This window comes from Marmota marmota, unplaced genomic scaffold (assembly GCF_001458135.2).
Source record: "Marmota marmota marmota unplaced genomic scaffold, marMar, whole genome shotgun sequence".
NCBI classification, from domain to species: Eukaryota; Metazoa; Chordata; class Mammalia; order Rodentia; family Sciuridae; genus Marmota; species Marmota marmota.
In genome coordinates this window covers 3,099,004-3,108,785 of record NW_026000169.1, presented here as the reverse complement: position 1 = coordinate 3,108,785, position 9,782 = coordinate 3,099,004, and the positions used below count along the sequence as shown (strand labels likewise).

At 39.4% G+C, this 9,782-nt stretch overlaps 1 protein-coding gene across 1 annotated transcript in view; it reads left to right on the top strand.

The window, feature by feature from the left end:
• The window catches only part of Plbd1 (phospholipase B domain containing 1), a 67,846-nt gene that overhangs the window by 1,012 nt on the left and 57,052 nt on the right, over positions 1-9,782 (top strand). The gene's annotated exons all lie outside the window — the stretch shown is intronic.

Genomic DNA, 9,782 nt, shown 5'->3' with positions numbered 1-9,782 from the left:
TAGTTAAAAAAAAAAAAAAAAGACAGTGACTTTGACTTAAGAGAGTGATTACAGACTGGTATTGGCAGCTTAATACTTCGCCAGACAGCGTGCTAAAGGGTGCTGTCTTTTCACATAATGTTCACCATAATCTTAAGCAGACTTATAATGCCCATTCTACAGATGAGAAAACTGAGACTGGGAAGAAGTCAATAATTTGCATAAAAATAACAGCTAGTGAAGACAGCTGGGATGTCAGAAAGTATTACCTTAACTATTTCTTTCTTAGTAAAACAGGTTTTATTCCTACAGGTATTGATGTTAATCTATATCCATTGGGGGTAGGGGGGAAAAGCCTTGAATTCATTACTTCCATTCCCAGTATGACCAAGATAGTGAACTACAGGGACTTGAAAGACTTCAAAAATAAAGTTAAAAAAGGGTTAATTTTGTTTTATTATCTAATCCCTTTTCCATGCAGACCTTGTGCAAGAACAGGGTGGGACCTGGGGAGGGTCCCCTTCCCAAATATCTGTTCTGATTCTTATTACACCACTTTTCCTGCAACAAATATCTGCAATCACCAGATTTTAAGGACTTTGCTTCCAAAACTTGCCCAATTACCACTCTTCAATATTAAATCTTTCCAGTCCACCCGGAAGTGATGCATCCAAAGACTACTTATTCGTGATTTAGCTTTGTAGCTTGAACTTCAGCTGAATTATGCCCCACTTTAGTACAGTGCTCATTCAGACATCCCTGGAAGACATTAGAGAAGGTCCTGGAAATGGAAATGGCTTTGTGTCTACAGAGCTGGTTGAGTCCCCCCCACCTCCCATCCCTATGGTCTGCTGAGATTAAATGTAGCTAGAGGGGCAGGTTAAGGAGTGAGGTGGAGATTTTATGAAGATGGGGCATTGTTTACTCAACAAGAAACTACATCATAAGTTGAACTGCCCAAGCAGGAGGCTGAGTTCAAGCCTGGAGGTCTGGACCAAGGCAGAAAGCGAGGGCATGTCTGCTGCAAAGTGATGATCCCAATAACACCATGCCCAGCAATCCCAAGAGGCTTTTTACAATGGGGCTGGAAGACATCCTGTGATGCCTGCACTGGCTATTTCAAGCAGATGTGATCTCTGTTTTCTTTGTTCCACTCTCAGTTTTCCACTGCAGATTTCTGGATCTTTGTCTTAACCTTCTAGTACACTGCCAAGAGCTTGAGAATTGAGAGTAAAGAAAAGGGACTTCATTATATCTTGCTTGTCACATGTTCTCTGAAGTATCCACTTCAGTTCTCTGAGCTTGGTAGGGACTTGATAAACACCAAAGGGACTGCATCTTCATCTCTCCAGAATGAAGTTCATATCCTCTAATATGCATCTATTTTCCCAAAAACAACTTCTTTAATTTTTAAAACCCACTTGGTAGGTTTTTTTTAAATTTCAGAAATTAGGAAATAATTATATATTTATCCTGGTTGTGTCTTTCAAGCATTATACACTTTAGACATTTAATCATGTGATACTTATCTTTCTAGAATGAAAAGTCCTATACATATTTTTTAGACTCTTCTTGCATAATTATATGCTTGGCACCGAGGCTCAAACCCAGGGAGGGTATCATGCATGCTAAGTCCGTGCTGTATCACTGAGCTATATCCCCAGACTTCCTTGTATTTTTCTAAGTGGTATATATAGCGAAGTCAGGTTGTCACTGGGGGAAAAGATAGGTTGGCTACTTTGAGATGCATAGCATATACCTTGGTAAAACTGGTTCTGAATCTGGCAGTTAGTCTTGCCAGGCTAGATTACAGTCATTCATCTTCCCAGTGCTGCAGATCTGATCAGATCCAAGGAAGGTGATTCACCCTGATATACACCCAAATCTATTCACCAGACTCATTCATTATTAATTATTCATTGGAAATATAACTGTCAAGCAGACTGGATATTTATGTAGACTGCTCCAGGCGCTTTCTCACTGTGATCCAACCTCAGGATGGTAGATAATACCAAGAATTCTAAGGCTGGAGACCTGATTCATCTGTCTACCAGTAGGCCCTGGACACTTGAATCAGCCAATAGAGTACCTGCCCCTCTGCTGGATAGTGCCAGTCTGTCACAGCTGGCCTGATGTCTGAGGCTGTCTTTTTACACTTCTGTAGCTCATCAGTGCTGGCTTGAGACTAACAGATTTCCTCTCTAGATAGGTTATCCCTCTAGTTGTTGAAGGGTTCACTGTCCTGGGAAGTCAATTTGATCTCACTAATATGGCAAGGCAGACCAGTGGTTTGGACCAATCTCAGCCATTCTTTTAGCTCTGAGTGTTTTCTTATTTCCAAATTTACTTGAGATAGGGTCTCACAGTACTTTGGGTTCATTTTATATATCTATGTATTTTATTTTTATGTGGTGCTAAGGATCAAATCCAGTGCCTCTCATGTGCCAGGCGAGCACTCTACCACTGAGCCACACTCCCAGCCCCTGGGTTCATTCTTTAGTTATTTATTCTTGGACATAAAGTATTAGAAAAAGGTAGCATAAATTCCAAAAAATAAAAACATGGAAACTGACTACCTGTGTTCGAATCCTGACTTCAATACTTACGTGTGACCTTTGGTCAGTTTTGTCATCTGTCTGTGCCTCAGGTTTCTTACCTGCAAAATGGGATTATGATAGTGTATATGGCACAGGGCTCTGGGTGCTGTGAGGAACAGTGCCTGGCATAGAGTGTGTATTATGTAACTGAAGGCCCACTGTTATTGGTATTGAAACAGACTGGATTTAGGGGCTCTCCTGAAATTAGGAAAACCGGATTTAGGCCCCAAGAAGTCCTATCTCCTTTTGATGTGATAAGAAAGTCTTCAGGGAATCAAAACATGTTAAATACCTTAAGGAAGTGAAGGGCTGTGAACCCTGCCCAACCCTGACAGACACCAGAGATGCAGATTTCCCCTTGTCTCAGGCCTGATACAGACTGGCCCCCCAAAAATCTACATGTATATGTCTGGATTTTGTTTTATTTCCCTGTCTTAAAAAGTTCTGCTCACCTTCAGGGATTTTGGAGATGGAACTTTTGAAACAATAAAGCGCCTTCCATCTTCCTTCAAAGTTGGCTTTCATTAAAACCTCTTTTCCTATCATTTTGACCCTGAATTTCTGGAGCATTGAGTGTTATGGCCCAACCCCTTTCCTCCCAAGGCATCTCCTAGTAACAGCATTAGAGTTGCTTCTACATGTATTATTTGTGTCTCCCAGTAACAGTGTTAGAGCCACTTTTCTCTGGAAAGGCATGGTGGATCTCTTGATGAGGCAATCAGAATTGCAGATGATAATCTCTATGCTCCCAAGTAATAACTTGTTATAAAAGCAGGATGTTTGCTTAATCATGGCCCAATATTTCAGGATTTGGGATACACACCATCCCATTAAGCAAATATTTCAGAAAACAGTGAGCAATATCTTAGATCACTTTCCTTGGTTATAACTGACTGACTGAAATAACCTTTATTATTTTTTCCTAAATGCATCTTTTCTTAAATATGCTTGCTTTAGAATTTTCCAACTCTTTTCTCTTTTCCAGAACCTAAGTCTTCCTCTCCATTATCATAGTGTAATGAACCTGATGAACTCAGTGCTTCCTATACTCTTGAACATTTCTGTGCTCTCCCTAGATCATTTTGAGTATAAAAAAATGTATATAAGTTCCATAACAATTCCTGGCAGAAGTATCCATTTATCATTATTATTAAACTTGGTTTTCTGGTCCTTCTGGAAAACATGACTCCAGTAGAAAAGATCAAAATCTTTCTTTAGAAGAAAAATTATAAAGATCCATCCTTCAGCATTTAAATTGAGGCTGAACGATATATTTTTTAAAATTTTATGGTGACTTATTTTTATAATATATAAACTGAACTTGTTTTGAAAGTTTGTTCTGACATGTAGAATATACATTTTTTTCAGACTTCCTTAGGAATTAATTTTACATCATCACTTGTTATCTTTTGTTTTTGTAAAGCATTAACTATTGATCAAACAGACTGAAATTAAGAGCCCCTCTAAAATTGAGAACAACTTCCTCATACTGAGAGTAAAAGCTGAAGAGCCGTCCTCCTGGTTTAGGGAACTTCAAGGAAGCTGTGACAGCCCCAGCCCTGGCCTGTCTGTCCCAGCTAACTTAAACTATATATGTTACACATGTATATTTCCTGCCTTTTGCTCCATTTTGCCACCTCTTTTAAAAGCTTTCTTTGCCCCCAAAGCTTTCTGAAGATGGCAATTCATATGAAAAAAAGTAGTTTCTTCTATCTTTCTTGAAAGCTGGCTTTGAATAAAACCTATTTTCCTTCCAATCTGGCTCAACATTTGTGAAACTCCTGAGCTTGCACAGCCTAACCTATTCCCTGGAGGTAAGAGTACCACCAGGCAACACTCAAGCAAAAGAGATCAGCAGCAGCATTCATGAAATGAATCTCAAGGGATTTATTTTCTTCAACATTTTTAGCTCTTTTCATGCACTCAAGCTTTTTTTTTTTAATTCAGTTGCATCTACAATTTATATTTTACAATCTTTTGAAAATTTAGTTTTAGCTAGGTGCAGTGGTGCACACCTGTAATTCCAGCAATTTAAGAGGTTGAGGCAGAAGGATTGCAAGATCAAGGCCAGCTGGGGCAACTTTGCAAGACCCTATCTCAAAATTTAAAAAAAAAAAAATTCTTTTAAAGGGCCAGGGATATAATATAGTTCAGTGGTAGACTGCCCTGGGTCAGTATCCCTAGTGCCAAAAAAAGAAAAAGAAAGAAAATTTAGCTTTAAAATGTGGCTAGGAAATTTGTCAATGTTATTATGTAGCTTCTTTATACTACTGAAAAAAAAAGGAATTAACTTAATGTGGTGAAAATGAAATAGAGGTAGTGAAATTATGAGGAAATTTTGGTGTAGAAATTGAAACTCTATGTCCACACAGACAACAGGTGTCCTGTTACAATTAAAATTGTGGAAGTCTCTTGAGAGATTAGAAAACAGAATGAGCAAATCACTGAAAGAAACCGACTTGCTCTGAAATCTATTAGCCTTGTAAATACCATATAATTGCAGCATAAGGTAATATTGAGTTAATTGAGCCTGCATTCTTTTCTTTGGGATCATTTGCAAACCCAAGATATCAAAATTTTAATTCAAAATTAGAAATCAAGAATTAACACACTATGAACTTGATAGGTTTCTGCTATGCAGTGTGACCTTCCCAGCCAGTGTGAGGGTTTGGGATTTCAGTTGTCATGTGATCAATAAAGTGTTGTGCTGGGTCAAGGGAGTGGACCCAAGGAAATATGAGATGTCACTTCTCATCCTCAAGAAGCTAAAATGTCAAGTTCATTGGACAAAGTGCACACATATAAATATGTCTAATTAGCAAGCAATAGGGATGAGGATTAAGCTAACAGTGCCGAATCAGAATGAGTCGAAGTTGATGTTCTATTGACAGGACTGTAGCAAGAACGGAGAACAGCTGGCAGTGAAGAATAGGGAAATTTCAAAGAATGGAGGAAAGGGATCACTCCAGATCCAAGCAAATCTCCAGCATTTTTCCACATGAGTGTTTTGTTGCTTTAAAGCTATTTTTGAGAGCTCTCTCTCTCTTTCTGCTGACCTGGTACAGCCATACATTGTGCATCCCGCCTTACATTCTTACATCCCCTTACTTGCCTTTTATTCCAGCTTCATGCAAGTGTAACATGAGGTGCACCACCTCAGCAGCACTGTGCAGGTTTCTTGCTTTCTACCTCAGAGCATCTCTGAAATTGCAATCACTTAGCACTGAAACACATGTAAACCCGGCAGTGAGGATTTCACACTCCACAGGGCAACTTTGGGCCTGTGCAGAAGGAGCAGATAAATGCTCCCTTTTCCATCCTAGGGGTGGAGACTTTGGAAGCTCATTCCACACATCTTTTTAGGAGGTCCCCATGGGAACAATCTCCAATGTCCATGATGGAGATTCTTGAATTGAATTTCTCTCCCAGTCCCAGTTTCTCACTCTAGTTTCCTGAGAGCACTTGGTCAAAAGAATCTCCCTTTCAGCAAGAGAATTAGGCTTTAGTCTTTGGAGAGAGTCAAGATGAAGCATCACCTTATAATTCTGTTGCCTCAAGATTATTTAATTCATGAATCATTTATTTGCTTAGCGCCTGATGAAGAGTCAAAGCAAATCTAAAAACCAGATAGCAATTTACCAAGAGTGCTTTCAAGAAGTGAAGCACAATGCCAAGGTGCACAGACAGAAATACCAGAGACTTGCTCAGTGAACATAGGAAGGCAATTCAGAGATCAGAATCAGTGAATCATTAACTCTACCCCATCTGAATAGATGGTTTCAATTATATTTTTTCTGTTTTTGCTCACATATTCTACCTGCTCTGTCTCATTTCTTTTTTGTCTCCCTCTAACTTACTGAATATACTAGGCCACCAGTATATTGCTTAGGGTTGACAAGTACTTACTCTTTCATAAAATGAGATGCTAGGAAAATCAGTTTCCACATCAACTTGGGAGGCTGAGGCAGGAGGATCAAAAGTTCAAGGCCAGCCTGGGAAACTTAGGGAGACTCTCTCAAAATAAAAAAATGAAAAACGCCAGGGATGTATCTCAGTGGTAGAGCCCCTGGATTCCATCCCTGTTGGGGTGTGGGGAGAAAGAAAAGAAAATCATATTTCAAATATGAGAATATGTGAAAGAGTGATTTAAGGCACTAAAATAATGTTAGGAATTTTTTTCCAACCTAAAACAATGAACTCATAGAAAATATTAAGCATGCAAGTACATATAAGAAATTTAATTTGGGTGTTTGGGGTTTTACATAGAGACAAATATAAAAATAATTTAGAGACTCTTATCTTTATTTATAGAAGAAAAATACTTTTTAAAAATAGTGTTCCTATCTACTTAATATTTGTCAAGCAAGTCCATTTTGAGGACATTGCTACTAAGTGATGTTTAAATCTGATTTTTCATTTTCATAACTCCAGAGAGGCTATTGACAGATGGCATGAGCCTCTCTGGCTGGCCGGATCTAAGCTGAGAGTTGGAACCCTCCTATAGGTCTGTTACTCAAGCTTGCAGACTTAATCACACGAGTTATTTTTGACAATAACTTCTGTGAATTAATGTACTGATAAACTTGCCTTTTATTGAAAGAACAACACACATTAAACTAGAGTCATCAAAGTAACATTATTTTCTTAGGTACAGTGGTTTTGGACATAAAGTAGAAAGCAGACAGACCCTGTTCTTACAGAGGCTTAGGTATAACTAGGTTACAATTAGAATAATGTTTTTCTACATTTTCACTATTTTACTTTTCCTACCATTTGCCTCCCAACATGGAGATTTATGTATTTTTTAAAATAAAAAGCTATGATGGGTTAAATTATTAAAGGATTAAAGAAAATCAGAGAATGGTGTGGATGCTGGGAAAACCAGAAAGAGATGCTCCTTGGAGAAAAATCTCAGAGTAGCCGAGGACATCCTTTAGGGCTGGAATGAGAAACTCAGTTTTGGTTTAATTCTCAAAGCATATGCCAAACTTAATTTAGAATTTAATTATCATTACTGCATTCTGAGGACTGGGTCAAGGTTTTTTCATGCATAGAGGTACCAGATGGCAAAAAAATTCATATTGCAGAGGTTTATTTTTTGTGATCAGGAAATTAGGCAGTACTGTTACAGGGTTGGGGCCTGTAACAGTGCGAAGGCCCTTCTTCAAACCTCGAGCCTTGTGAACAGGCCAGAAAGATTTCAGATATGTTCCTCAAAGTAACAGGCATGAGTTTACTAAAAGAGATAGAAAAGGGAAAAGAGGGATACTCTTAAAGGAGATAGTGGGACTTCTCAGAGAGGAAAGGGACAGTGTGTATAACTAGGTTACAATTAGTTCCATTGGGGATCCCAGAGAAATTTCCAGAGAGTGCCCCACTCAGGTCCACCTCTTGACTTTTGACTGACAACAGGATGACATCAGACTTTGAAGTCCCCACTGCCATGACCACTCTAGGTCCCTTTGGCCCATGCTGAACAGTTATAATTGGAACCTGTTCTTACAGATTTTTTAGTTAGGGGGAATTTTCCTTGTCTCCCTGAGTTCTGGAGTCTGGTCTGTGTAAGGATCACAAAAAGTTCCCTCCTTCAAGGTAACTAGTGGTGTTCTTACCAGCATTTTTCAGGCCTTCGTTTCTTCCACAGATAACAAGTAGTTTGATGAGAAATGTTAACATACCATGTGGACTTAAGCCAATCAGGACTGGAGGTAAATTGCTTTTTTAAAGTGAACACTTGTGGGGGTAAGCACAAGGGGCCTAGTTTATAGAATTATTCCCTTAATCTGTCCCCTGTCAGCACCCACAACAGTGAAAACACAGGGCCAAAGCACATAGCTTACCTTGAGCAAGCCAAGGTGTATAGCAAAGAGGGGAAGGCAGAGCTGGGAGGTTGAGATGAGAAACGTTGGGGGTTAGAGAAGGAGCCAAAGCTAAAGTCACACTTTGTGGATAGCACTGACAGGGAACAGACCAGTAGGATTACGTGCCTTCCTTTTTTTCTTTTATAGTTCCTGTTTATGACTCCCCCCTTGGCACAGCTCTTCAGGGATCCTTTTTAGGAAGCCCTGCTTCCTCAATTCCATACAAGGCTCACTGGCTGTGAGGGTGGAAGAGAGTGTGTGAGAAAAGCTGGGAGAGGACTCTGCTATGACATTTGGGGTCAGAAATAAATTTGGGAAATATATTTATTGTTTTTGAAAGCATAAGGGAAGTTTCTATGGAACCTGCCCACAATTCTCAAATTGTGACTGGTTGGTGTCTAACAATTAGACACTTACTTGTGCAGGACGCTTATTGACAGAGTTTCACTTCCACTTAACTTTTCTTAAAGAAAGCCTTCCATTATGGTCATGTTTTTATTAAGAAGTAAGTTGGCTTAGTTCTACTTCAGATTTTTCTTTTGGAATCATAATTAGGATCTTTCTGAGCTTGACCAAGTATCAGCCCATCACCCAGCCCCTCTGGGCTAACATACATGATTATTATGGAGCTGGGGCCTTCCCAAGACACCTCTTCAAACCTCGATTCTTGAGACCAAGTCATGTAGATTTCAGACATGTCGCTCAGAGTAACAACCATGAGTTTATTGACAGGCTAGGGAAAAAGAAAAGGGGACACTCTCAAGGGAGAGAGTGTGTCCTCTCAGAGAAGAGAGAGGGAGTCTTCCTCTCCTGCACTCCAATTTTATTAGGGATCCCAGAGAAATTTCCAGAGAGTCCCTCTCAGGTCCACCTCTTGACTTTTGACTGACAGCAAGGTGACATCACACTTTCAAGTCCCCACTGTCATGGCAACTCTAGGTTACCTTGGCCCATGCTGACTGGTTCTAATAGGATTCTTTTTTTTTTTTGAGAGAGAATTTCAATATTTATTTTTCAGTTTTTGGCGTACACAACATCTTTGTTTGTATGTGGTGCTGAGGATCGAACCCGGGTCACACGCATGCCAGGCGAGCGCGCTACCGCTTGAGCCATATCCCCAGCCCCTTCCATTATTTTTTTTTTTTAATTTTTTTATTGTTGGCTGTTCAAAACATTACATAATTCTTGATATATCATATTTCACACTTTGATTCAAGTGGGTTATGAGCTCCCATTTTTACCCCATATACAGATTGCAGAATCACATCAGTTACACATCCATTGATTTACATATTGCCATACTAGTGTCTGTTGTGTTCTGCTGCCTTTCCTATCCTCTACTATC